We start from the raw sequence: 27,279 nt of genomic DNA, 5'->3' as shown, positions 1-27,279 counted from the left end.
GTTCTTGGATAGATTTTGAAGTTGTGGTAGTACAAGGTTGGTTATAAAGAGCTATGAGAGAGGTTTTACATACTGGAAACCTCCCCCAAAAGGTTGATTTATTAAATTACAGAGCAAGGGAAAGCTCTGTGTGCATGCTGAGAGAAAGAAAAAAAAAAAACCAGACTGAAGAGAAATATGGGATGGTTTGTTTTTCCAGCGTGTCTTAGGTAAACAGAAGTTTTTGCAATTAGATTTCTTCTTTCCAATTCATTAGGGTTAATGCAGTTTTAATTAGCACTTGATTTGCAGGCTATGAGGTATGGTTTAATGTGCCTTTTAGAGATTCCAAACCAAAGTACTGCAAGAATTGAACGCAAATGAGCAAATTAAGGTTTTTTTTATACCCATTTTTTTTTTGTGTGGATTATTTTCCCACCAATTTTAATTTGTAGAAAAGTGATCCTAATATAGAGAGCTCCAATTTTTTTTTTTTTTTTGTGGAAGAAGTATGCAGTGCAAAATACTGCACAAAATCCTTGGGTTTGTGTCTGCTCTCACACACCATCCCTGTCTTCTGCAGGTGCATTGTTTGGTCTTATTGCTTATCTTGCCCTGTTGGCATTGAAAACAGACCTGCAGTGGTGACCTTGTGCTTGTGTTGATTAATTCCTCTCCTTAACTATGCCATAATTACCAACTTTGCAACTGAATACTGGATCCCAGCCCAAGAGTTCCTTCTGGATGCAAAATACGAGGAATTCAGCATTTTCAATGAGTAAGTCTGAAGTAATCTGCCCAGGTGGTTCTTATATTGCACCTGTCATTGTGGCATCCAGCTCCTGCACAGGAGTTTCAAGTGTTCCAAGCACATATAAACACAGACTGTCTCCTGCATTCCTTTTGTGCTTTGGAATTGCATGGAAATAACAATATCCAGGGGGAATGTTTAGAACAAAGCCAAGCCAAAAGCAGCTAAAGAGCGAGGAGACTCTGTCCTGAGTGGTTTTGTCTAATTTATGTTGAACAGAAAATATTTTTTTAGGCTAAAATTGTCATAGCATAAATAATATAAAAACTAAAATGGGGAAATATGTCCCAAACATATAAAGCCACTGCCCTGGGGGTGAAAAGGAGGTTGAGTGCTGAATGTTGAAGTGTCAACATTAACTCTGCAGCCCCACAGCCTCTCTCTGTCACTACCTGGGATTTGTAAGTAGCTCAGAACCTTGAAACCTCAGCATGTGAGGCTCACACTGTTCTTCCTTTCCCAACATAAAAAGATTCACAGAGAAAAAAAAAGACTGTCAGTCTAATAAACCTTCAGTGTTTCTGCATCAAAGGTCAGCACTGGGACACTGAGCATCCTAAAGGCAGCCTGGGAGGGAGAGCCCAGCTCTGCTGGTCAGAGCACGGTGCTGAGCACGCCAAGGTCGGGGCTGCAATCCCTGCCTGGGCCATCCCCTCAAGAGCTGCACTCCATGATCCCTCTGGGTCCCTTCCGGCTTGGAATATTCTGTGATTTCAGAGCAAATCCCAGTGATTTCCTGGCTGTGGCAGGACACACGCTCTGCTCTGTGCCTTGGGCTCTGCTTGCTTGTCTGGGTGTTTGTGGAGGGGGCTCGGGGAGGTGTCCTGGGATGTGGGGACAGCCCAGCCTCAGTGCTGCCAGCTCCCACAGGGTTTGGCATCCCTGGGTGCGAGTAGGGAAAGGAGAAGGAGAAAGGAGAAGGAGAAGAAGGAGGAAGAAGGGGAAGTGAAAGGAAAAGGAGGAAGGAAGGCAAAGGAGAGGGGAAGGAGAAGAAGAGAGGACAGAGAATGAAAAGGGAGAGCAAAAGGAAAAGGGGAAGGAGAAGGAAAAGGGGAAGGGGAAGGAGAAGGAAAAGGGGAAGTGGAAGGAGAAGGAGGAAGAAGAAGGGGAAGTGAAAGGAAAAGGAGGGAGGAAGGAGAAGGAGAAGGAGAAGGAGAAGGAGAAGGAGAAGGAGAAGGAGAAGGAGAAGGAGAAGGAGAAGGGAGGGAGAGAGGAAGGAGAAGGAGAAGAAGGAAGAAAAAGGGGAAGTGAAAGGAAAAGGAGGAAGGAAGGCGAAGGAGAGGGGAAGGAGAAGAAGAGGGGATGGAGAATGAAAAGGAGGAGCAGAAGGAAAAGGGGAGGGAGAAGGGAAAGGGGGAAGAAGAAGGGAAGTGAAAGGAAAAGGAGGGAGGAAGGAGAAGAAGAAGAAGGGAAGGAGAGGGGAAGGGGAAGGAGAAAGAGGAAGGAAGTTGAAGGAGAGGGGATGAAGAATGAAAAGGGGGAGCAGAAGGAAAGGGAGAAGGAGAAGGAGGAAGAAGAAGGGGAAGTGAAAGGAAAAGGAGAGAGGAAGGTGAAGGAGAGGGGAAGGAGAAGAAGAGGGGATGGAGAAGGAAAAGGGGGAGCAGAAGAAAAAGGGGAAGTATAAGGAGAAGGAGAAGCGGGAAGAAGAAGGGGAAGTGAACGGAAAAGGAGGGAGGAAGGAGAAGGAGAAGAAGAAGGGAAGGGGAAGGGGAAGGAGAAGGAGGAAGGAAGTTGAAGGAGAGGGGAAGGAGAGGGGACGAAGAATGAGAAGGGGGAGCAGAAGGAAAGGGGGAAGGAGAAGGAGAAGAGAGGAAGAAGAAGAGGAAGTGAAAGGAAAAGGAGAGAGGAAGGAGATGAGAAGGAGAAGGAGAAAGAAGGAGAAGGAGAAGGAGAAGGAGAAGGAGAAGGAGAAGGAGAAGGAGAAGGAGAAGGAGAAGGAGAAGGAGAAGGAGAAGGAGAAGGAGAAGGAGAAGGAGAAGGAGAAGGAGAAGAAGGAGCGCCTGCTCCTCCCGCGGCCACCACTAGATGCCGTCTGTCCACCGCGTCTGCCGCCGCCCCTCAGCGCCTTTTCCTGCCTCAAACCGAGCCCGACGGCCGCTTCCAACAAAACTCTTTCCATACATATATTTTTAAATTATATTTTTTACAGGGATAGAGCGGAGTGCTGTTGTACTGGCCGGCTGAAGCAAAGCGGGGTTTCGGGAGGGTTGGATGCTGCGGCTCCCGACCTTGCGCGCCTCAGCATCGTTGGTGCCGTGCCAGGTTCTCACACCGAGAGAATTTCCGAGTGTCCTTTCGAGGATGGCGATCCCAGCCGCATCATCGGAACACTCCATGCCTCGATTTTTTTTAAAAAAGCTGAGTGCAGGGGAGCAGCAGCAGGAGCACGCTCAGCCCTGCCCCAGCCAGAGCAGGTCAGGAACCCAAAGGGGACAGAAAAATGATAAACAACTCCAGCCAGGCCACCCCTGGGAATACACCCAGGGGTTCCAAAATACAGATTTTATGGTCTAGCTCTCCATACTTAATGGTTCAGCTTCAAATAAGCATTTTGCTTTTTATTTTTGTTGTTGTCACTAGAGAAGATGGACAGGACTCTGCCTGGAGCGGTCAGACTCTGATCTCTCCCACTTTAATTGGGTAGTTAGTTCTATCTTTTCTTTCCCAAATTATTTGCAAGAAATTGTGATTTAATCCACTCTGCACTTAAGAAATTTAATCAATCATTAGAAATAACTGCCGATGATAGGAAAATATGCTAATTCATGTTATTTTTGCAGACAAAGCACTGATATAAACAAAACATAATTAAACATGCCCTCTTTATACACTTCATAAAAAGCCACAGTCCTTGGGTATTATAAATCTAAACTTATTTCTCTGATCTCAGGGCATGAAATGTGTTCTGTGAATTGTCTTACTTCTTGTAGGAAAACACTGATAATATTTGCCTCGCAGGCAGCATAAAACACAAAATGTAAAATAAAAATAAGTTATTAATCAGACTAACGGGCAACTTAAATGGAAAGCTGTCTTCTATGTCACATTAAAAATGATAATGAACAACATTTCGCAAGGCAATATTATTAAAAAAAAAAAAAAGAAGTCTGTTAAACACAGACTCTTCTCAACCCATATCTGTGCTGTAGTCTCCAGGAAGCAAACGAGAAGGACAAGTTTTGCAGTTGGTTACCATGGGTATGTTGCCTGAGGAGTACCTGCATTTCCACAGAGCCATACCTAAAACAGGTGTTGCTTTTTTATCTTCAGCTAACCAAGCCGCAGGCAGCCGTGATCTTGTTTTTCCAAATTTGCATCTTAGTAGAAACAAAGTTTTAGCTCAATTAAATACCTGTCACAGGAGGGAGGGGAGAGTGGGGATATGTTGTGACGCATAAGAATATGTTGTGGTTTTGAAAATGGCCCGGTAAGAGCTATTTTTTAAAATGATCTGTGGCAAAAACAATGCAAAACGAAAACCCTGCCCTGAGGGCAAGTGTGTTGCTCTTTGTTTCTCACTTGAGAACTAAGAAACAGAATTTTGAATGAAGTTCATTCTGTAAAAATATAGACTGTTCCCTGGCTCATGTTGTAGGTACCTGCAGGTTGCTTTTGCTATTTTTGCTTTTGTTTTTGCTATTTTGTGACAGACATAGGCCAAATTCTGCCACCCTTTGCCAGCATAATTTAGATTGACACTTGGCTTGTGGGAAAAATTCTTATTGTAGAAAGGTTATTAAGGCTCTTGCTTTTCTTACCCAGTAAAAATAGATGGATTCTTTCATGTAACTAACCCTCCTGGGTGACCAGCTTGGGGCTGCCCTCTGCGCAGGGTAGCAGGTGTGGATCTGGCAATTTGTCAGGTGTGGATCTGGCAATTTGTTTTGTGAAGTATTTTTAGCCCTTTAGGACTTTTGCCACCAGTCTAATGAGCAGTGACTCGGGGCTGAGCTGGGACTGCACACAGGTGTCTCCCTGACATGGAAACATTTCCCGTCTGTATTTCTGCTGACTCTGTGCCCAGCATATTCTGGTTTTGGGGCTGGGATTGGAAGGCTATGAGGGCCTCTCTTCATAAAAAACCATAGCAAATGTGCTTGTAGGTACATTCAGCTCTCCCACTGCTGAAGAAGTTCTACTTCCTGTACACAAAAATATAGCAAAGTTTACTTTTTCTGTCTTGCGTATTTTTGCAAGGGGTTTTGCATGAGAGGTTTTGCTTATTGCTTATTGAGGTGTAGCTCCTTGCAAGAGAGGATCCTTTTCAGAAGTACTAATTACCTGATTGCCAAAACAACACTTAGGCAGAGTACTCAGAAAGAGAATCTTCTCTTTCCAGCTCACTCCGGAGATCTCAGTAAAACCCAGAAGCTGATATTTTCTGGAGTGTCCTCCAAACCTCTCTGACAGTCCAGCTGTTCAGGTGCTTTTCCAGTTGTAATTGTACCTGAGTTCAAAGCCAGTGCAGACTGCTTCACTGAAGGCTCATCCTCAGTGCTCGACCTCCCCTGCAGCAGGGACTGCAACTCAGCTTTCTGACAGGCCTCACTCCCCATTTAGCTCTGTGTTTAGTTTTGATTTATTTACCTTCTCATCCCATTTCTGCCCAAGCTCAGCTCATTGCACATAGCAGTTTATGTTCCCCAGCAGAGGGAATGGACAGCAGTGGAATTCCAGGGACATGGCTGTGTGCTGTGCACTGGCACACAGCTGAGATGCAGTGCCACAAATCCAAGCTGAGCCATGCTATGATCAATATACCAGGCTGGGAAAAGGGATGCCAGTCCCAAACATGGATATTGAGCATTTCTGTGCTACAGGACAAAGACGATAAAATTTTCAGCAGAAGGCTTTTGCCAGGCTGAGCAGGGATTTTGAAACACCTCTCACCACTGCTGTGTCAGCTCTGTAGTCTCTGCTCTCTTTGCATTGCCCTATTTGAGGTTTCTTGGGCAATCCCACAGGCTGACCCCTGCCTTTGGGGTGACCAGACCCATCTCTGACTCGAGTCACCAAATAAACAATTTCTTGCCTCCACCAGCACTTTAGAATGGATATGAAAGTTCTGTTTTAGAAGAAATTGTGTGAGGATGACAGTGGCTCTTTGGCTGCTGGGTCTGTATGTGAATGTTGTAGCAGCTACAAATTATGAGACTCAGGGTGATTGTTGATTTACACAGTCCTTGAACAGAATTGTTCTGGACCCAGTTGTAAGAGACAAAAAATCTACTTGCTATTTCAGAGAGAAGGAAAAATTATTGGTTTTTGTCTCTGGTTGAAAAGCCAAGTGGGACTAGAGTTGATAAAAATTTGTTCACTGAAACATTCTTCTTAACTAGAATATAGTTAATAACCTTAATTTTTAATTTTATGAAAATTATGCATATTTTAATTTTTAAAAAGAGGGTGCCCTATTTCTTTTCCACCTTTTAAAATCTGATTTTAGTTGGGAGATTGGAAGATTTGAAACATGGACTTTCCCCCTCTCTCCATATATTTATATATTTAATATTTATATATTTAATATTTTATATATTTTGGAATATGAAGTGCTAAAATTGTTCAATTTGCTTTTTTGATAGCCCCTTCCCACATGTCTTGCAGGGAATATTTTCCTGAGTTTCTCTAAGAACAACTTGTGTTTTCTGTGCAAATCCAGTGGAAGCTGGTTCTGATGCTGGCTTCTATCTAGAGCAATCCTGAAATCAGCTGAGCCCTTTTAGTAAAAGAGAAGAAATTGGCCCACAATAAGAGTTTTGAAGGATGACAAAATTCAAATACTTCTTTCCATTTTAGTGGGTAGTCCCTTCATATGCATATATATGTGTATATATATATATATATAGTTGTCAGGTGTGATAAAGAGGGGAAAGTGCGGTCACATCAAGACCAAGTCAGCAGGAGCTAGACAGACAGAATATTCATATTGCTTAAAATGCTTAAAATAGGTAAAATTGGCAGCATGGTCTGCATCACAGCACCAGACTATATATAGGACTGTAAATTCAAAGCATGTTCAATCATGTGTTGCTTTATCTTTCTCCTCACTTAGCAAATATTCCTTATTACAGGTTCTAAATGCTCCTTGAATTGTGTCAGTTTATGCTTTTATTTGTTGTGGAGTTGTTTTTCTTTTTTCCTCACTGATGGTGTTGCAGCAATGTCTAGGGGTTTTACTTTTTTAATGCCTTGTTCCAAGCTGGGAAAAGCAAATTAAAAATAGTTACAGAGAACTGAGTAAGGACAGCCTGACTTTAAAAGACAAAGGAAAAAGGAGCTGTAAATGAAATGTAGGCTCCACAAGTGCTGTATGTAATAAAGCTCAGGTCTGACTGATGCACAGCTACAGAATTGTGCTTCTTGAGGATGAAAGAACAGACAAAATGGGAAGGACTTGAGTTGTCAATTAGTTTAGTGATTAAGATGCTCAAGTAACTCAACAGAACTCTGCAGCAATGCAGCATCAATAATTTCAGAGCAGTATTTAGAATTAATGTAGTTCAGTTTTACTGCATCTCCTTCCAGGCCCTGATTATGAGGGCCCTTTTTTATTACTTATGTGTGAAAATAGCTTGTACTTCTAAGAATAATCATTTGTGTTCAATGAAAAGCACAAGCAGATCATCCAAACCCAGGAAATCTGAACAATGTGCTTCCTATTCTTGAGGCTGTTTATGGAAAAGCTGCATTTGTATGACAAAAAGCATAATTTTTTATTATATCAAACTTTTCACATCAAATACTACTAATGCATTTCAGTTCCTCCTGCTTCCCTGTCTAACCAGGACCAGCTCGGTTGCCACTCTCTGGAGTGGAGAACAGCCCAAAGCTTTTATCTATGGTTTCCTTTTTTCATTACTTTGCCATGCAGTGGAAGTGATCACAGTGAGAGCTCCATCCTGTGCAGAGCCTGGTGCCCCACTCTGGCTGCTCAGGTGGTTTTCTTATCAATTTATCAATTTATCAGACATATAAATCAGTTTTATTCCTTCTGGAGTATTAGTAAGGCTTTTACTGACAGACCAGGTATCTGTTTTTCAATTAAGGACTTCCAGATGCATCCTGTCTCTCAAGTTAAAGGCTTTTAGCTCAACAAAAAGTTTTCTATAGAAATGTGTCAGTTGTTTTGGGTGCTGCTGAGTCTCAGGTGTGATTTACGGTTCATAAAGAAGTTTCTGCTTCAATACAAAATGCTGTGTCATGGATTATAAGACTAAGACTACATCTTGAGAACCAATGATGGGAGAAAAAAAGTGGAAATTATTTCCAAAAGGACAACTATAGATTTAGGGATATATCCTGTTCTTAGGCAAGAGAAGTTCATGGAGATTAGAAAAATATTATTACTATCTCTATAGCAATTTCATGGCCTTTTTTGAACAGAGTATTTTGTAAGGCCTGCACTCCTACAACTGAACATAAAACAAGAGATTTCAAACTTTGATTTTACGGCTGATGAAATTCAACCATAATGATAAAGAGAGCTGAAATAAAAATTAAAAAAACTGTATTTTGGAATCCCATTCAGTAAACATTAAAGTAGTTTTATTGCAGTGAAATGTTGACAGCTCTGACTTTAAAGTGTGAGTTTTCTTGCAAGCAGTGCAGAAAGTTGTGGGAATCCTTCACTAATAGCTTGGAGGACAAACCCCAAATTTACAAATGTTGCTGTCTTACAGAAGGCAGCTCATGTAGCTCCAAAAGTCTTTCTGAGTAAAGTAATTGTCCAAGTTGCTGCAATTAAAGAAAGAACTAGTGTTGTTTCTGCACTGAAGAAATGCTCCTGCAATGGGCATGCTTGCTCAGGGTTTACTGGTGTAATCCCCATTTTCCTTCTGGGAAGCCAGAAGGATTTTTGAAAACACAGAAGAAATCTTCTAGGCAAAGCTACTTCACATCATATTGGAATAAAAAGCTCTCTTATCCCACAACAGTTAATATTGCTGTATTGTGCTTTGGAGAGTCAAATAGCTTAAGGACATGGGGCTTCTTTCTTCTTCCCTTGCTGATGTAATTCTCCTGACAAGTGTAATTTCTCCTGCTTTCCACCAGATTTGTTTGCACTGAGTCCATCTGGCCTTGCCCTGCTGTGGTCCCCACTGGTGCCCCTCTCCTGGGCACGTGCTCCCAGGCCATGCAGGGTTTGAAAGGACCAGCACCCCCAAGGTAATTCCAGCCCATTCCACAGCCACCACCTCCCTTTTCCTCCCAGAGCAGTCCCAGAGACAGGAGTGGTGTCACAGCCAGCAGTTCCCACAGCGACAGGCCATTGAACAATAAAGGGCTGCATATTCTAATGATGATTAATTACATTTTCTCCTATCTTTCCATCAATTAACTGGGAATGTTTCTTTGTTTTAATAATTGTCTTTTGGTAAATAAATGTGTAAACACTACTTAAAGCATTTTGGGGTCTAATTATACTTATCTGAAAGTTAACAGATTCAAGATGTGATTAGTGTTTTAATTGTTTTAAATTATGGTAAAACATGGTGTTGGGTACTGATTTTCTGTACAGCTGATCTCTGATGTGAGACAGTGAGGAACTACAAACAATTGTCTCTCAAACCTTGTGGTAATTGGAAATCAGAGTTTTGTCCAAGCCTGTGTTTGTACTGAGCTTTGTTGGCTTTTCATCTGGTCGAACCAGCCTCCCATTGACCAGAGCTGCTCAGCCAGTTTTAAAAAACAGCTGAAAGGGCCTGGCCGTGGTTCCTGCTGGGGAGCAGCATCACAGCCCTGGCATCCCCCCGTGCTGGGGTGCTGGGGTGCAGAGCCAGCCCTGGCCACAGCTCCCAGTGCAGCTCAGTCCCCTTTGCAGGGACACAGCAGGGACAGCTCCCGTGCCATGCCTGACCCTGGGGCAGGGGAGATCCCAGATAAATCCCCGTGTTTGAATGTATCAGGCTTTGGGGCTCTCTTTCCCTGCACCCTTTCCTGTGCCTGCCCTCTCTAACAGCAGAGGAGCGCCGTGTCACCCTGGTTTGTTATCCTCATTAGCTCCCATTAGTGGGACACTGCAGGCTGTGCTGGGTTCAGGCTGTGTCCAGCCCTAAGGAAGATCCTAAGGTACATCCTGAGGCTGTGGGAGGGGAAGGGAGCACAAACCCACAGCCTCCAGAGGGAAGGGAGCACCAGGAGCAGAACCTGCAGCTCCCTGGGTGGCTGGGGAGGCTGGGCAGAGGGATGGAGAGGAGGGATCTGATGGAGGAGCACAGGCTGGTGTCATGGTGCTCTTGAGGTGCTCTCTCTGTCTCACTGAGCCCACCTAATCCTTGTGTGAGCAGTGTGGGTCCTGTGTGCTCCTGCAGCTGCTCTGGCCGTTCTCTTCTGGGGCTCAGCAGGCTGCAGACCATTCCTCATCCAAGCACACAGTGTCCCCATGGCCATGGACCTCTTGGATTATGAGCCCTCTGTCTTAATTTCCCTCTCTCTAAAACAGGGGCAATATTTCTGCAGTTCAGGATGGTGTTAGAAGGTTAAAATCACAAATCTTGAGAGGGGATCAGGCAAGACAGGATAAGGACAGCAATATAAATAAAGAAAACAGTTCTCTGCTATTTTTTCTTTACTGAAACTTTTTTTGAGGGACTTTTTTCAGTTAATTTCTTTTTTTAAGATAAGAAGAAAAGAAGGAGAGGAAGAAATATCATCCCACATATGCAAACAGAATTTGCATTTGACTGCATTAAAATTTTTCTTAAATTGCAATTAAGCAATAAATCTTCACCAGTTGCAAAAATAAAGAGAGTGGGGTGGGGGAAATTTATTAGATAATGTAATCTTTCAGGCATTTTTTAATTTCCTTCTAAGATCTAGAATATCAGTCCGAGTCCCAGGTAAAATAGGATTCAAATTTTCAGCCACAAGTTGTGACTCAAAGTGCTTAGCTAAATTAAACAGAGCAGATGTGAAAAATAAGATGGGAGCTATGCAAGGAGCTCTCAAACAGCTGTCCCACCTTCCCCTCCATTGAAGAGCCCGGCCTAATTCCCCTTTGTTGACTAAAGTCTGCAATTCGATCCTAAAAGCTTGTCAGAATTAAGTACAATGCTTAATATAAGTTTACATTTTAACTGTTTTTCTTTGATATTTGACAAGGACGTGGGAAGTAGCTCCAGAACTTTCTCCTGGGCCAATTTGCCCAAGGTTGCTGTGAACCATGCTTCCCCTCGGGCTGCTTGCCCCAGGGACTGCACTTGAGACCTGGCACCTGTTGGACACCACAGCAATTAATAATTAATTAAAGAAATAACCCTTTTGCATGTCACTGTGAAATCAAAGCTTCCGCATAAAAAAGAAATTCACCTTTTAGGTTTCCAGAAGTAACCTCTGCCCCAACACTTGTGCAGTATGGGGAGGAACAGATATTTGCTTTTTCCTCAGAGAAGTGACTTCTACAACAGATTAAAAAAAAGAGGAAAGTAAAGGATAGGAAGGAAAGGTCAGCCTTGTTAAATCCTTTCTAGAAAACACAACTCAAGTGCAACAATGACAACCAGTATCTGAGCATTTAACATCTAAAGAGAAAAAGAAGTGATAGACATTCTTCTGCAAAGGAGGATCAGTGGAGCCTTCCAGCTTACATTTCTGTGTGCACCTTCCAGGATGCAGTACACTTTGTCTAACTGTTAGTATTTTGGTTTCAGATATGACAAGTGTATCATGGCCTTTTTTAACCTTTTTCTTCCTTTTCCTTTTTTTTTTCCCCCCAAAAGGTAGCTGCACATTAAGGAGATAAGTGAACTTCAAAGGGCTAAATACCAATCAGAAGATGGAAGATGGCCACACATAAAGCTGTGCTGCTTCTGCAAACCCCTTTAGTAGCCAGACAAGGTCACTGATCAGGGTAATTTGCAGGAAAAGTCAATTTCTCAAGTACCCAAGGCAGGTGTTGTGCCATTCTGTGACAATTTACTGAAACTAAATTGAGGAAGTTGAAAAAAGCAAAGGTCATGAACCAGGGGAGAAAGGAGGGAAGCAAGATCTCTTTGACTGTATTTTTAACTCCTTTTCAACCAAAGCATATTTACAAATTACTGAGCCTGTTTCCACTTAAAAAAAAATCCCACTTGTGTAACTCAGATGTGTTTATGGAAACCTGCACTGAAACCTGGCTGCACAATGAGGAACCTTGAAGGGTGGCTAAGGAAAACACAGAGTGACTCATGGGGAACCCTTAGTAGAGCAAAGGGGAAAAGCAGAAGTTGTTTCTTGTTCTGAGAACAATTCTGTCTTCACAATGACACAAAGCTGTGTGAAAGTAGACAGGATGGAAGTGAAAAGATAAAAACCTGTCTGATAAATGTGACACAAGCCACTGAAATGACTGCAGAGGACAGAAGGGGAGTTGATGTCTCAAAAGGTATCTGGCTGTGTCTCTGTTCCACTTGCACCCCAAAATGCACTTCTAAGACTTGGTCCTTCAGGAAAGGATGGTCCCAGTGCCAAGGCTGTGAAATAAGGAGGCAGAAATAAAAGTGAAGGAAGTGTAAGACCCTGCCCCAGCAAACTCCCATGCCAAAACAGATCTCCACAAGTGTTGTTGACCTGGGTGAAGAAGGGAGAAATCCAAGACCTGGTAATCTGAGTGATGTTCAGATGACAAATGGGTGGATTCCAATTTTATTTCCTTCTCCTGTTACCACAGGTTCTGATCTGGTGACCTCTTACAGAGCAGGAGATATTTGAATGGGAAAAGTCCTGTGTTCATGCTGTTTCTGGCACTGGTGTGGAACACTCAGTGTTCAAACACTCCAAAACACCTACATCCACCAAGAAGGAGCAAAACTAAACCAAACCAATCCACACCAACACTTTCTCTGTTTTGCTCCCATCCTCCAAACTGAACAAATAATTTTAGTAATTGTGTTGGTGACACAAACACACTTTCAGCTCTCCTTCCTCTTCCCTGTTGCAAGATTATTTATTTTATGATAAATTTTCACAGGTCACTGGCAGTGCCTCTGGCCCAGCTGGGAAGTTTATGGGGCAGCAAAAGACCATTCTCTCTACTTCTTTTTTGTGGGCTTGAATCCAAATCTAATCAGGACAAACTTCCCCAAATTCTTCCTTGAAGGGAATATTTCAAAAGAGAATAGCATTATTAATGTTTTGAATAGGTAGACAAGGAGGAAATAGTCATTGATATATTTATTTTAGAGCTACATAGATTGAAAAAAGAGAATTTGGTTGATAGAGTCTGTATGTGTACATTCCACAGAAAAGATGAACTTCTAGCTTCTATGTGAATGTGGATAATCACAAAGGTTTTTGGCTCGGACTCCTGAAAGGGAACTTGTTTGTTTCAAATTCTGTGGGGTTTTGAGTGTTTTTTGCCCCTTTTCCGCCAACTTCCAGCCCTGTTTCTCTGTTCATGCAATGAAGTCCAGTAAAAGCCACCTTCTCTTTGCAGGACCTCCCAGAAACAATCTGCAGTTTGGGATATACTGAGCTGGGAGGGACTGGACTTGGTTTCTCTGCCACAGCACAGAAGGCTTGGTAGGAAGATTCATTTAAGTACAAAGAGGATATAATTAGCCTCCCAAATTACTCCAAACCTGCTGCTACCTCCCTTCAGCTGACTAAAGATCACTTTATGACACCAGGAGATAACTGTTTTATATGTTTGGGCTATTCCCAAGTGCTGCAGGTCAAACCTGCCCCTAGGTCAGATCTTCTAGAAATACAATCTGTGAGTTCCTTGTAAGTACAGGACTATTTTTATTTAGCTGTTTCAGGGCCCCATTGCCTGAAAACCAATCCAGTTGTTTAACTTTGAGGAAAAGAGCCCTAATCTCTCTTGCTTCTATCCCATGTCTTTTACATCCTGAGACTGGAAACAATCTATATCCTAAACACTCAGAGTTTCAGGAATGTTAAATAAGAAGGCTCTATCTGCACTGGGCAGGAGGACATGAGTTAGTTAGTCAGGCAAATAAACAAACACAGTAAAACACACAAATAAAGCCACCACACCTGCAGGAATGTTAGATATGTTAAAAGAGGTTGCATCCCTAGGCGAGCTGTGCTGGTTCACTTTTCATCGCCAGTGACCGCGTTACACATGCAGCTGGTGACATTACTTAGCCTCCAGCAAGGTCAGAGCACGCCACGGAGTGAACAGAGGAAGAACTGTTCCCCTGTTTGTAGCAAAAACATGGTCAGAAGTGATCTGAACTCCAGCTGCAGCTCGGCCTGCCTGGTGAGAGCAAAGCAATGCTGCTACCAAGGGCTGGCTCCCCTTTCTTGAGGAAGCATCTCATTGCCACCAGGCCACCTTCAAAACAAAGATGGGGTTAAAATATCTTTTTATCTCATAAAACTTGTTTCCATACGTCTCCCTAAAGTGAATTCTAGGGAAGTGAATATTCAGGAATGTATTGCAATAGAGGTTTTTTGTTGAACTTTGTAGGCATTGAAATGATGTTTTCTGTCTGGTTGTATTGCAAACTGGATTTAGAGGGCCAGGTTTTGAAAATCCTCGGCAGCACATGGGTCACTCAAGTGCTTGCTGGAGCTCTCAGAAATGCCCATCCAGCCACATCCAGCTTATATGAAGGGCACAGGCCTGTTAAAGATTTGAGCGCATTTAAAATTTGGGCAAAGATGTTTAAGAATGCTGTGCTAACTATCAAAGCTATTCCCCAAGAATGAGAGAACTAAAAGATGAATTAAAACACAGACTGATGGTGTCATAACTGTTTATGTGAAATGAAATACACTGTACATAGCATATCTTTAGTGCAGAACTTATTATTTATTTGATTTTCATTAATAGTGATGCACAGGAATACTTAATCACATTTCCTGGTCAATAGATTTAATCACAGGCACTACTTGAAAACCATGGCTCATTCTGAAATACTTCAAGTTTTACCAATTGCTAAAGGGGTTAATAGAGGCTGTGCATGAGGAAGATAACCTAGGTTTAGAAAAACTATAGTCATCATTGTTCATTTATTCTCTTTATTGAGGTAATTTAATTATCATATAGACACAAACATTTGCTCCCATGCTGGGCTCTTCACATCTGTTAGTAGAGATTTGATTAGGTCTACACAAATGTGCTAGATTATACCATCTAGTTGGTGAAATTCAAGCCACCTGGATATTTTAGCAACATCAATAAGAATAATTCTCTTTTTCCAAATCAGTAAATCCAAGATATATTAAAAAGAATTAATTAATGAGTACCAGATAGGCAAAACAAACATTTGACAATGAATCATATTATCAAAGGTTTTGTGGGAGATCCCTCTCAGCTTATGTTTAGATGTCAAATTATATTACCAAAACTAAACAATCTGTTAAACCGATCTCTTAATGCAATAAGTCTCAGCACCATTCTCTCTTTTTTCCCAAAGTCCTTCATGAATGCAGTGCAGCATTCAAGGACAACAGTGCTTAAAGCACCAGCAATAATGTTACGTTAACAAGTCATTAGTATGAAATAGCTGACTCCTAATATTTTTATTGCCATTAAGGTGTTTTGTTTTGTTTTGTTTTGTTTTTTTGGTTTTTTTTAATCATGTGGGACCTGATGATGAGAACTGCTAATCACCCAAGGAGCCATTATGAGAGTGAGTCAAGCCAGGGTGAGCATTAACGCCCTGAGTGTGCATTTCTGGGTTATGCTTTTAGAAAGTGAATGACCCAAACGCTTCACAGGGAATTTGTAGTACATACAGCTGTTAAGATGACATACAATGATATTAAATGTAAAGAGAGGGGAGAGAAAGCAGCTGTTGTCCACTGGAGGACTTATCTCCAAGTTAGTTTAGTAACTTACACAGATGTGACATTATTTTTTCCCCCTTACTCCAGAAGGAAGCTGCTGAAATTAATTTAGGTAGAAGTGAAGTCCTTTTTTAAGAAAAGAACTTTAAGTTGAAGTCGGAGAGAACAAGGCTTCAATCTGGAAGTATTTATGAAAACACTTTATTTTAGTCAATTAAATATTTGTGCAAACACAGAACAATTGGAATTAACTTTTAGCAAACCCTTCAGGCTGTGAGAGGAGAAGCACAGAGTGGTCAAACTGGCAAGTGAGAGCAGTTCCTAGACCCCAGGAAATGTGATTAGTGCGAGTGCCCAAGCAAGTCCACATAAATTCAGCTTCCTGTGTGGCTGACACCAGGCCTCTAAAAGGGGAAATGTCTCACTGCTGTGTTTTGTTTGGGCTTTGTGAAGCAAAATTGAGCAGAGTTCAGCTCCTTGAGTCAAGAGCTGTCCCTCTGGGTGGGATTTGGTGGCTGTGACCATCCTGGGGGGAAGATCCCCATCCCATGTCAGACTCCCCTGTGCCTTCCGGAGGGCTCTGTCTTTGCTGGATGTTGTTCTTTCAGAGGAAGGGCTGGAAAGCCAGGGAAGAGGTGAAGTTTCTGACACATCTCTACTCTCTGCACGTGTCCCACCAGATTTTGTGGCAGTTCAGGTACAGACCCAAAGGATTATGGTAACCTAAGAAAAGTGGTTTTTTGGGTACAGCCTTCTCAGAAGTGGTGTTAAGGCTTATGTTATAACATGTCACTGCAAGAGCAAGCTGGACTAAAAGCTTTCTAAATCCATATAATTGAACTTAATTGTTTACATAATAAAGTTATTTTTAATGGAGAACAATTGAATGATGATGATTCAGTCACAAGAATTTGCTTCTAAATCTCCAAGCAGGCCTCCTCTGGGAAGACTCATCATCATGAAGAAGGATGTGTCCTCACTCTGAGGTAGTTGGATGTCCCTGAAATACACCTAAAAATAAATAAATAAATAACCCTAATGTAAAAAGCAACTGGATAGCAAACCCATCCAATCCCAGCCTCAAGAATCCTGCACAAAATCACCAGGCTTGTTTTGGCCTATATATTCTATTGAACATAAAAGAAGTGGGAGTAATTGTTGTGAATTCACAGGTTATGGAGAGATGCTGGAGAGACACTAGAGATGCCCATGGAGCTGAAACTGAGGTTGAAGCTTTATTTTTGTTGTTGATGAGGTTCAGCTCAGGAAAGGGAGCAGATTTATGGACACTGATTTATGTTCTTGATATTCTGCTGATAACAGGTTTGATGCAGAAACCAATCAACTTTCTGCTGATTTTTTGTGCATTTAGAAAGTGATTGCTGGTTTCAAAAGTAGCAGGGGTGTCTTTAATGTTTGTAGGAATAGAAGAAGAGAGATATATTTCACATATTTCTTTCAAGTCAGTACTAAAATTTTAATAATTTATTTGCCCTTTACTGTGTTCAATTCTTGTATCAAAACTGACCTGAAGAATTATCTTTTCAATTCACTCATTGTACTCTGGGTTGTGTTCCACAACACAGGGCCTAAGGTCCACAAAACCACTGGGTCTGTTTGGCACCACTTCAAGGTTTTTTTTCCACTTTCATTATAGCCTGGATATGACTTGAAATCATATGTTATTAGCCTGAGTGAGAATTATGTGAGGAACAGTGTTATAACAGAGCTCAGCAATGAAAAGGCAGCTCCTTCAGGGCACTTACAGAATCTTGTTTTACAATATGTGATAGAAAAGTATTTTTGTGCTGTGAGCAGGTGATTTTCCCATCCTGTTTGACACAGCAGTCTGCAGGTGTTGTGTGATCACATGTGCTTCCTTCCTGAGGCATGTCCAGAACTGTAATTCCAGTAGTAGTAGTAATAATAACAGTAATAATAATAATGTGGAAGTCCACACTTTAAGGCTTTTTTATTTTCAATAAAGAATAAAAAAAAAAATTCTGCAGGATTTTTTATCTGTAGCATTTTCTCTGTATTCTGATGAGGAATGCATCCCTCTTCCTCCTCTCCCCACCTGAACATATCCCAGGACAGCCAAAGTGCATTTTCCAAAGTGAAATGTTGATACAGATGCAGCTGTTTTTGTGAGATTCTAGTTCTTGCTCATAGGGCTGGTTGCATTTGAATAAATTCCACCAATGTTTTGTAGTGGCTGGAGATTGCTTCATTTAATAAAGTAAAATAAGAGGCAATTGAAAATAAGACACTGTAAGTAAAAAAATCCTGAGGTGTTGGAAAGGTCCATTTTGCAAAAAGAAATGGATTTAGAAAGACACTGCTTTAAAAGATTGGACTCACTGCTAAACTGACCCACAAAAATCCTACAGAAATATTGACTGAAACTCCTCCAGTGCTTGAAGCCAGGGCTGGATGGATGGATGTGATCTGCAGATGGATCTGTGGGCCATAAGTGACAGTGGAGCCTTTGCACTAGGAAGGCTCAGCACCTGTGCTTTGACAAAGTATTGCTAATCAGAGCTGCTGAAGCAATATTAAAATGCAAATGGCCCAATTAGGGTGCTTACTATTCTAGATCTGCCTCAGAGAAACACTGCTGTGAGCTTGCCTTGCGTGCTGATAAAGCATCCTGTTAATAAAAAGTTTTCTGATTGTCTAAAGCAAATTGGTGGTTCATGGGAACATTCAGAAAGTCTAGAATATATTTAAATGGGCTACATATTGAATTCTCTAAATGTTTGGCTCCCTGATTACTGAGGATCAAAGGCAAAAAAGAACTGATTGATACTGAGCCCTTAAAAATCAATTCTTTAGGAAAATGTCTGCCCTTATTTAGTGTTTTGGAATAATAACTGATGAAGTGATTTCAGCTGCAGGAGACACATTGTGGGCAGCTGCTGGACATGAGTTCAGCCTTGTGCTATTGTTAAGAGATAACAACAGCACAGATCTCAATTGAAGAATAAATGGGAAGAAAATAAGTTAAATATTTTTGTGAAAAACTGTAGGCAGGGTTGGGCTGTTGACCAAACAGACCACACCTAACCAGCATCTTGGATTCATTCTCCATACCAAATAGCTTGGATGGCTCACACAACATGTTTATCCAGAGAATGGATTCATCTTAAATATCTTTTATATTCTTAACTACTTTTAAAAGTAAGCTCGAGAAGGGCTTAGGTAACTTGATAGTAATCTACAAAGAGAGAAAATAGGCCCTACTGCCAGTTTGTGGTTAATTATGGTAAACTCCTATCTGTAATTTACTCCTGCCCATAATGGAAAAGAAGTTTTGCTTGAATGTGCATTACATTACGTGGGGTTACATCCCGTGCAGTGACATGGCATTGTGTAATTTCATACACCCAGATCAAATGGGACATGTTTTTTCAATGTATCTGAAAAGAACCCAGGGATACGTTCTGGTAGAAAAGAGATTTCCAGAGGACCCAGTTCAGCAAGTGGGGTTTGTGCCAAACCCAGGCTCTAATGGAAATGTTAATCGCCATGTTTTTCTGCAACTCTTGCAGAAGCAAATCCAGAGTATCTTTTAATTGGGAGTCTTTCTTTATGGCCTTCAGATGTTTATAAATATGCACAACCTAATCTGATTAGGGCCAGACTCTACATGCTGCCTGCTCTGACAAAAGGGGAGAAAGTTCTTGCCTGCAGCCTGTGAATTCTACTCCATTCTATGTCTCCTGTGGTATTAGAGGAGCTGAGCATTTTTAATAAAGTATTAAACAACAGCCAGTTCTTTCTTCATCCATTTTCTGTTGGAGAAAGTAGTGTGTACAGTAGTAAGCGGGAAAAGCTAATAGGAATCTCTTTGATGGAACTTTTTTTTTCAACTTCAGCTGAAATAAAAACATTTGATGCAATGATACCAATTTTAAGGAGAATATGGAGCAGAAGAAAAAAGTAAGAAGGGATTCTTATGAAGCTTGCAACGCATAAGCTTTCATTTTTGAAGTGGAGATCTTTTAAATTTATGCTGCTTTCAGTATTGCAATAACCAAACTAAAATTTTTCAATGTAGGTAAATATAATATTTCAGTTAGTTAAAGGAAAGTCATGAGGAACTTCTATTTTTTCTGTCTTTCATCCCACATCTGAATTTAATCGTATTTTAAAGTAGCATATTCCTTCATGAAGCAGAATGTCTATCCTCTACACAGGTTCTGCCTGGGGAATTTCACTTACTGCTAAGCAGCTCTGGGCAATATTAAAATTGCCTAACTAACTTCCACAAAGGTCTCAGATCTGCTGCTTGGCTCCTTGCCTTCTGAACTGGCCAGCCAGTAGGAAACAGTAGACTTTGAATATGAGTCTAAATTTGGGCTGTCTGGACACATCCTTACATCCCTTTTATAAGACTCATTCTGTGCCTCACTTGCACTGACTGTTATTAAGTCCCACAACATTTTATGAGTGAAACTTTGACTCTCCTGGTATAATGTCATCCTGTGAAACAAAAAGGACACATCTTTAGGTGTCTACATGTGGTTTGGGGTCTCTTTCCACCTCCTCACTTCTTCTCCCCAAGAGGTACATAATATGACCAATGGCTGGTGGTGAAATCATAAAAATTCATCACTTGTTCGCAGTGTGGAAGTCAAGAAAGAATGAATGGTCAGGAAGACAATTTTTTAGTGTAAGGTAATGTTGACCTTTGTAGGAATAATTTGTGCCCTTCAGCATCTGCAGCTGTGTAATAGTCACCAGGGAGCTGTCTGACTCTGAATATATATGTATATTTTAAAAAGTGTCAGCCAAGTCAGAGCTCCAAATGCAAAATGTATTGCTCAGGAACACTGGGAGGATTTGTCTCTGCCTCTGAAAAGCAGTGGTGTAGAGAGCAGCAAGAGTCACAGATGTAACTGGAATATTTTCATATTCTGATGAGGACAGGCTGTTTGCAATGCTGCTCAAGTTAGGGGAGAGAAAATTGCTCCATTTCTTTCAGACCTGCAGCTGCAATTTCACAAGGAGGAAAGTCTCTGAAGGGAAATGTGCTAAGAAGCTTCTATAGGAAATACTTGAGTTTTCACCCAAGACAAATGAATTCTGCAGAAACAAATGATGTTATTGTATTATAGAAATAGATAATGGTATTGCCTTGTAAACCTTTATTAGGTAGCTAAAATAGCTTTTACAGCATTGTAAATGAACAGAAACACCTGTCTATAAAATTCAGGAGTGTTTCTACAGACTGAGCCATATCCAGTGGTGGTGTCTGTCTCTGTGGCTTTCAGTGTCCTCTCCTGTCAGTGCTGCAGCCCAAACTGGGTTTGACACAGCAGCCACTGGTGCCCATTGCTGAGCTTGGCACCTGGGTGCAAAGGAGCCTCAGAACATTCTGTAATTGATAAAAGTGATGTGCAATGGGCTGCATGTTTTTTTCAAAGTGCTGTTTTCTCTCTTGAAACTCACCTGTCTCTGGAAAGCTGGCAGAAGTCAAGGTGTGATTTTAGTGTCCCTGAAGCCCTGCAATAGTGAGATTTAAGAAGAGCACAGAAATCATACACATCTGCTTGCACAAAGCTGCCTCTGGGTCTCAGGAGCCACAGCAGAGCTTGAGAGACAGAAATGGGTGGAGAATCACAGCAGAGGTGGTGGATGCTCATCAGCTGCAAAGCTGTGACTCCTCTGCTCTGCCCAGAAAACAGCATGAGACAGTGAAGTGTCATTCCTGCCTCACCTGTGAGATCCAGGCTTGTCAGACTTTCTGTTGACTCACTACCAACAGCTTCAGGAGGATTCCAGCTTGTGACTGTGGCTTTCTGTTTGTTCAAACACCCGCTGTGTAATCACGTCCTTTCTGAAATCTGGTGAATTTCTCATGGTCTGCTTACTGCTTACTCATTTTTCTCATCCCCTTTTCAGTGTTTTTAGCCTACCCAAGGAAAAATTATATTAGTGCAATCGTGAGTAGTTTAAAAGTTGTAATATTTCCTGTTTTTCAACATATGTGTTAGAAAAATTATCCAGGCAGATAATCCTGGACATCCCAATAAAGGCACCATGATTATTCAAAATCACATATCAGGGCCCAGTCATGGCTTTTGAATAAATCTCTACATTTAGAGCAGATCCATAGCTGCTGCATGACTTCACTGAAATGAAGGAATAATTATCTCCTACTTCACTTTGTAGGCATAAAAATATTCATTTTCTTGTGCAAGGCATAAAGGATCACAGCATTAAAGAGCATAATTCACAGGAAGGGTTGTGCACCCATATGAAGGGCAGAATTTGGCCACCCATATAAACACAATTCAATATAAAGACTAACGAACTGCTTTTTTCTTCCCTTGATTGTTCTAGTGAGACCAAAAAAATCATCAGAAGGTGAATCAGTCTTGCAGCTGATACTTGCCAAGACATGAAAATATGGGGATGGCCTGTGAAATAAAAGGCAATGGGAATAAGACTGAAAACAAAGGAATTGCTCAAAAATACTAGATGCTATTGCATGATAATGGAAAATACCAAAACCTATGAATGTTGCATCTGGATTGCTGTCTGCCCTTCTTCGGGAACACTTATATGTGTTTAAAGTGGAAATTAATGAAGATAAAATTAAAACACTTGTAATGTAAAATATTACATGCTTTCTCATAGGATTGAGACGTAGCACTCAAGAGGATTAGCTTATAAAAAGTCAGATAATCCTCACTGGTGGGATAAATATAACTTATAGAAATTCCTGAAGCATGCTCTGCAGAAAGCATTTCACTAAAATTAATTTAGCAATAATATTATAATTCCTGCAGACATATGTTTCAGAAGTTGTTAAAGATCCATCCAAGTCATGCAAAGCATTATGTCCTAATGTAACTAAATTTCTTCAAGGACAAGGGCTGTCCTGAATGATGAGAAATTAAATGGAATTGAAAGCTAGGGAAAAGAAACTTGGATAACTCATGTGCATAAGGGTGTACAGCCTGCTGTGAGCAGCCAGGTGTGGATGTCCAGCACACACAGCTGAAGAACTGGTTTGGACAGTGAGAAATAATTTTAATACTGGCTTAGCAGTACCAGGAATGGACAAAATGGATGAGCTTGAGAAGCTGGAGCAGTTTGTAGAAGCAAATAAAACACAGTTGGGATAACAAAACAATAGTGAAGCAGAATTCATGACTTGAACACTGGAGCTGGAGGGGTAGGGAGGTTCTGAAGAGAACACTGAAGATGAATGTGCTTGAGCTGTGGTGTGGGAAAGTGGGGAGAAAACAGAAGAAATATTGTAGGTAGAACTGGATTGGGTTCAAATCACTTTCCTGACCCACAGCAGAAAAGTTATTTGTAAACATATTGGAGGCTGACTCTAAATCTCATCTTTTATTTGAGCAGGGATGACTTGAATCCAGTAAAATCTTGATTTTGTGTGAGTGAAAATTAACAAGTGGCTGGAATGTGTGTTTTTAAGTCAAGAGGGAAACGTCACAGGGAAGTGTTCTGGATTTACTTGGTTGGGTGATGCATAGTCTGGAAAATATGATTTATACCAACCAATTAAAAATATACTGCTTTATTTATCCAAAGGAGAATTAAAAGGTGATTTATGAAATGTCTGTATAGGGAGAAATTGCTCTCAAAATCCAGTATTTCACCAAAAAAAGTACAGTGACATGTAATGCTTAGAAGATGACGAGAATGAAGGTGAAACCTCTTAAGCAATGAAGAAAATAATTAATCTGAACAAGTGTACTAGCCCATTAAATTCATGTTTACATCTATCATTAACCAAATCATTACTTTTCCATTAAACAAGGGTTACAGGAATTACTAATTTATTATTTGCAAACTTACTGATTTTAAAATATATTTTATAACATAACTGGAAAATATGCACAAAATGACTTTTTTTTTTAACATGCTCAAAAATTTTTGTATAAATTATTTTTTATGTGTCCTGAGAAATGGACTCTTTGTAACATTGTGATAGGGATGATTTAAACAGAATCTGGACAGAGCAACAGGGCAGGTGTGAGGCTGTGAGTGCATTAAACCTATTATTGTTTATTGCAGCACCAATTTTTGCAGCATATATATAACTGAAATTCAGATTTCTTTACTTCTACACCATGGCCCAGATTCCTCAGCTGTCAGTTTAATACAGGCATCTCAAACAATGGCAAAATAATCTTTTTATAATGACTCTCAACAATATTATTCAATTATTTTATTATTTTTCTGCTCACTTACAACATGACAACATTGCCTTTGTGTGGAGTTGATGGGTTGAAAAAATCTTTTATGCAGTGTAGAATAATTTCATGTAGGCAACAGATTCATGTTTATTTTTCCAAGTATAATGGCACTCCTCTAGGTCAGTAAAAAGCCCTCTGTCTCTTTTGAGGCAAACCTCTTGCTGCAGCTGAGGAGTGAATCCCATGACTGAGTAAATATTTTATTTTCATATACCACCACTAGCACTGTAATACAGACTTTTCAAGGTAAATAGCTTCAGAAATTGCAATTGTGATACCTGAATGTGTTGGAGTCAGACTCTGCAGTGCAGAATCGAAAGTAAATAGTGAATCCTAAAGTACTTTGGATTTCTACTTGCTGTAATTTTGGTTTGACAGCTCTGGGTAAGCAGAAACCAGAGGTGCCAAGAGGCACAAAGCTGCTGTACTACAGCCTTAAGAGAGATGCTGAGCCTTGTAAGTAGTAGTATCAATTTCTTGCCCAGAAATAGCAAATTTTGTGTCTGGAGGAGCAGAATGGAGACTCATCCAGCAGCCATCTGGGCTGAAAGACTTTCTGATTAAACCCAGGACTAAAGGTGAACTTGGGTTTAGCTTGAAACAAAAACAGTTTCTTCCTTTTGGCATCTGAAGGAATAAGACCTTAGATAAGGTGTTTAAGTGTTTAAGTGCTCAACAACTCTCATGCAGAACATTATGGCATTAGTTACAAATCCAGCTTTGGCACTGGATTAATAAATGACTTAATTTTCAGAGAGGTTGGAACAGGTTAATTTTTTCACCAGTAAGTCCAGCCCATGTCCCAGGGTGAAATGGGCTTTGCAGGAGGTGGGATTTAAAAGAGAAGGAAGGTGCACTGAGCAGTGTCCTGCCTGCCCACGGGAACCTCTGTGGAATTGCAACACTGTGAGGGCAACGTCAGCCCCATTCTCAGAGACTCACTGCAGCTAATGAAACAGAAAAACAGCCCAGTATGCAATGACTAAACCTTTAATTACCTCTCTGAATGATGGAGAGAGGCTAAAATCTGATAAACATGCTTAATTGCTGGCAATTACAAAAAAAAAATTTTTTTTTGAAACACAAGTGAGTATTTTGCAATGCCATTTCAACACTGTGATCACAACTGCACTCCTCTTAGGAAGGGGTTGACAGGAAATTTCTTCCAATAATTTCAGTGGAGCAGGATTAGACCCAATGTTGCAAGGAATGGACACCTTCAGCAAAATCTCAGTGTGGGATTGGTGCAACTTGGAAATCTTTCTTTCATCCATTCTTTGGTTAAGGAGATCCCTGTTTGCAAGACATGGCTTTTCTTTGGAAATAACTGTGAGTTATGCCAGGGAATCATGGCTTGTGTTTGCAGATAAAAGCAGTCCCCTGAGCTTCAGCAGGATTTCTTGCAGGTGACTAAATAGCTGTGGCTGTTATATTGCTCCCAAAACTCTATAGTCCTCTCTTGATCTTTGCTCAATTTCTTTACTTAATTTCTTATGAGAAAACTCATGAATGCTTGTTACAAAATAGTCTTAATAAGTTATTGGCAAAGCATGAAAGAAGGATAAGATTTTCACTGATTTCTGTGTTCAGTGAGAGTAATAGTAATAAAAAGGTGGTGTTGCCTATAAAATTGGCAAAACCAGAAAAAATAATCCCCCAGCTGATTTAATACGTGAGGCCATTGATTCAACATCCCTAAAGTTTGATTGATAATGTAACACATCAAAATCTCATAGTGGGCCATCTAAAAGTGCATCTAATCTTACTGAAACCAGACACAATGGATTTAGAAGATGGCTGAAAAGTTCAGGGGTTACTCAGGAGAGGGAATGAAGCATCAGCTAGTGCCATGGCTTGGGGCTGTGCTCGAAAGGAAAGGCTTGTTAATCTTTCCTTGCCTGATTATGTGAAAAATAAAATTTGTAATAGACATATAACCAGCCTGTTCTAAGTGTTTCCTGTATCACCATACTCAAGCATCATCTAAGAGCCCCATCACCTAATATATACTTAGTGTTTCAATGAAGTGGGAAAGAACTGATATCTCCAGATGATGCTGGAGGAAAAGGTTCTCAAATGATGAATTTAGAGATGGGGAGAAAAGATATTGAGAGACTAAATAATAAACTGAAATCTGGGCAGAGCAAAGAAGCAAATCCAGATGTTCCTGTCCTCTCACCTGCTCTTCTCTTGCAGGTGCCATTCTGCTGGGAGGTGACATTCATCCTGCTGCAGTGCCAGAACCAGGATCTGCAGCCCTTGAGCTCTTAGGGAATTCAGAGTCTGCTGGCTCTGCCTCTGCTTCCTTGCTCTGCTTCCTCCCTCTAGATCAAGCCCACCTTCTGTAAAAATGTGATGAGCAACCACAGGAAAGGAAGATTTTTGCAGATACCTCATCAGACAAAGGCTGGCATTTACAAAGGCACGAGACCATGCTCTGAAATGCCCTAAGCTGAAACATCTAGCTGGAGCTAGGTGGTTCATCTGGCCTCTAAAGCCCTTCGCCTGGTCGTCAGGTCTTTAAAAAATAGCAGGTGGCTATTAAAAAGTACCCCAGTGGTGGATACAATTACAGGGAGAGCAGTATGGAAAGCCTGAGTGGGAGAGAATGCAGTTTGTCAGGTGTTACACTGGAGCGTCTGCAAAGACCTTGGCAGACAGAAGAAAGGCGACGTGGCTGATGAGGTGAATTTGTTTTATGTATTTTGTTCTAGGAGGAAATAGAGCTGGGAGCCTGAAGAGAACGGGGCTGAAGAAAGCTGGAGCTTGTTGCTGAGTGTGTGCCTGCTCTGTCTGCGGGGCTGCACCTGCTTGGAGGGGGCTCCCAGGGATCCCCAGGCCAGGGGAAAAGCAGCCTGTGGCTGTGGGAAGAATTGGCTGGGGCTGCAGTGGGACACTTAACATGAGGCTGTTACATTTTACTGTGGTATATAAGATATTTAGTATGCTCTACACTCAGATGTGATGCTGATAAAATGTCTGTATTTGCTTGGGCTTTTATAAGAAAGAAAAAGACTTTGTTAAATGTTACACAATGAACCATTACCCCAAGCTCAGCGATTCTAACTTCCACTGATGAGATGACAACCTGCATGTGTCACCTCACTTTTAATTAAAAAATCACTCATTAGGAGGCCAGAAGCTTGTCTAGTGAGAGGAGTCTAGTGCAGTATCTTGACCTCTATTTACATCTGTTCCTTGGCACGCCACGTACAGAAGGATTTTAAGTGGTGTGAACAATGAGTGCTGTGTGAAACAGTGGGGCTCAGGTTTGATGTGGTATCCTGGGCCTTGGCAAAAAACCATAATTGTTCATCCCTATTTAAATGCATCTGTGCAATGGGAGGATGAGGGCCAAGTCCTCACCTGAAAACTGTCTTAAAATTGCCACACAATGCGTTAAAATTGCTCAAAGTATTGAGAACTTTCTGTTTCATTTCTTAGTCTGGGTGGCTACTCCAAGAGTGTCTCTTATCTCCAGCTAGTGAAGGCAAATGATTTTATCCCCTGCAC

The 27,279-nt window shown here is 41.1% G+C and overlaps 1 long non-coding RNA gene across 1 annotated transcript in view; it reads left to right on the top strand.

Annotated features, from left to right (window-relative positions):
• LOC135305895 (uncharacterized) overlaps positions 1 to 27,279 on the top strand; it is a 57,689-nt gene that overhangs the window by 3,285 nt on the left and 27,125 nt on the right. The window lies entirely within an intron of this gene.

Source organism: Passer domesticus, chromosome 8 (assembly GCF_036417665.1).
Source record: "Passer domesticus isolate bPasDom1 chromosome 8, bPasDom1.hap1, whole genome shotgun sequence".
Lineage (NCBI taxonomy): Eukaryota > Metazoa > Chordata > Aves > Passeriformes > Passeridae > Passer > Passer domesticus.
The sequence above is the reverse complement of the archived record's forward strand: the minus strand, read 5'-3'. Positions and strand labels throughout refer to the sequence as shown.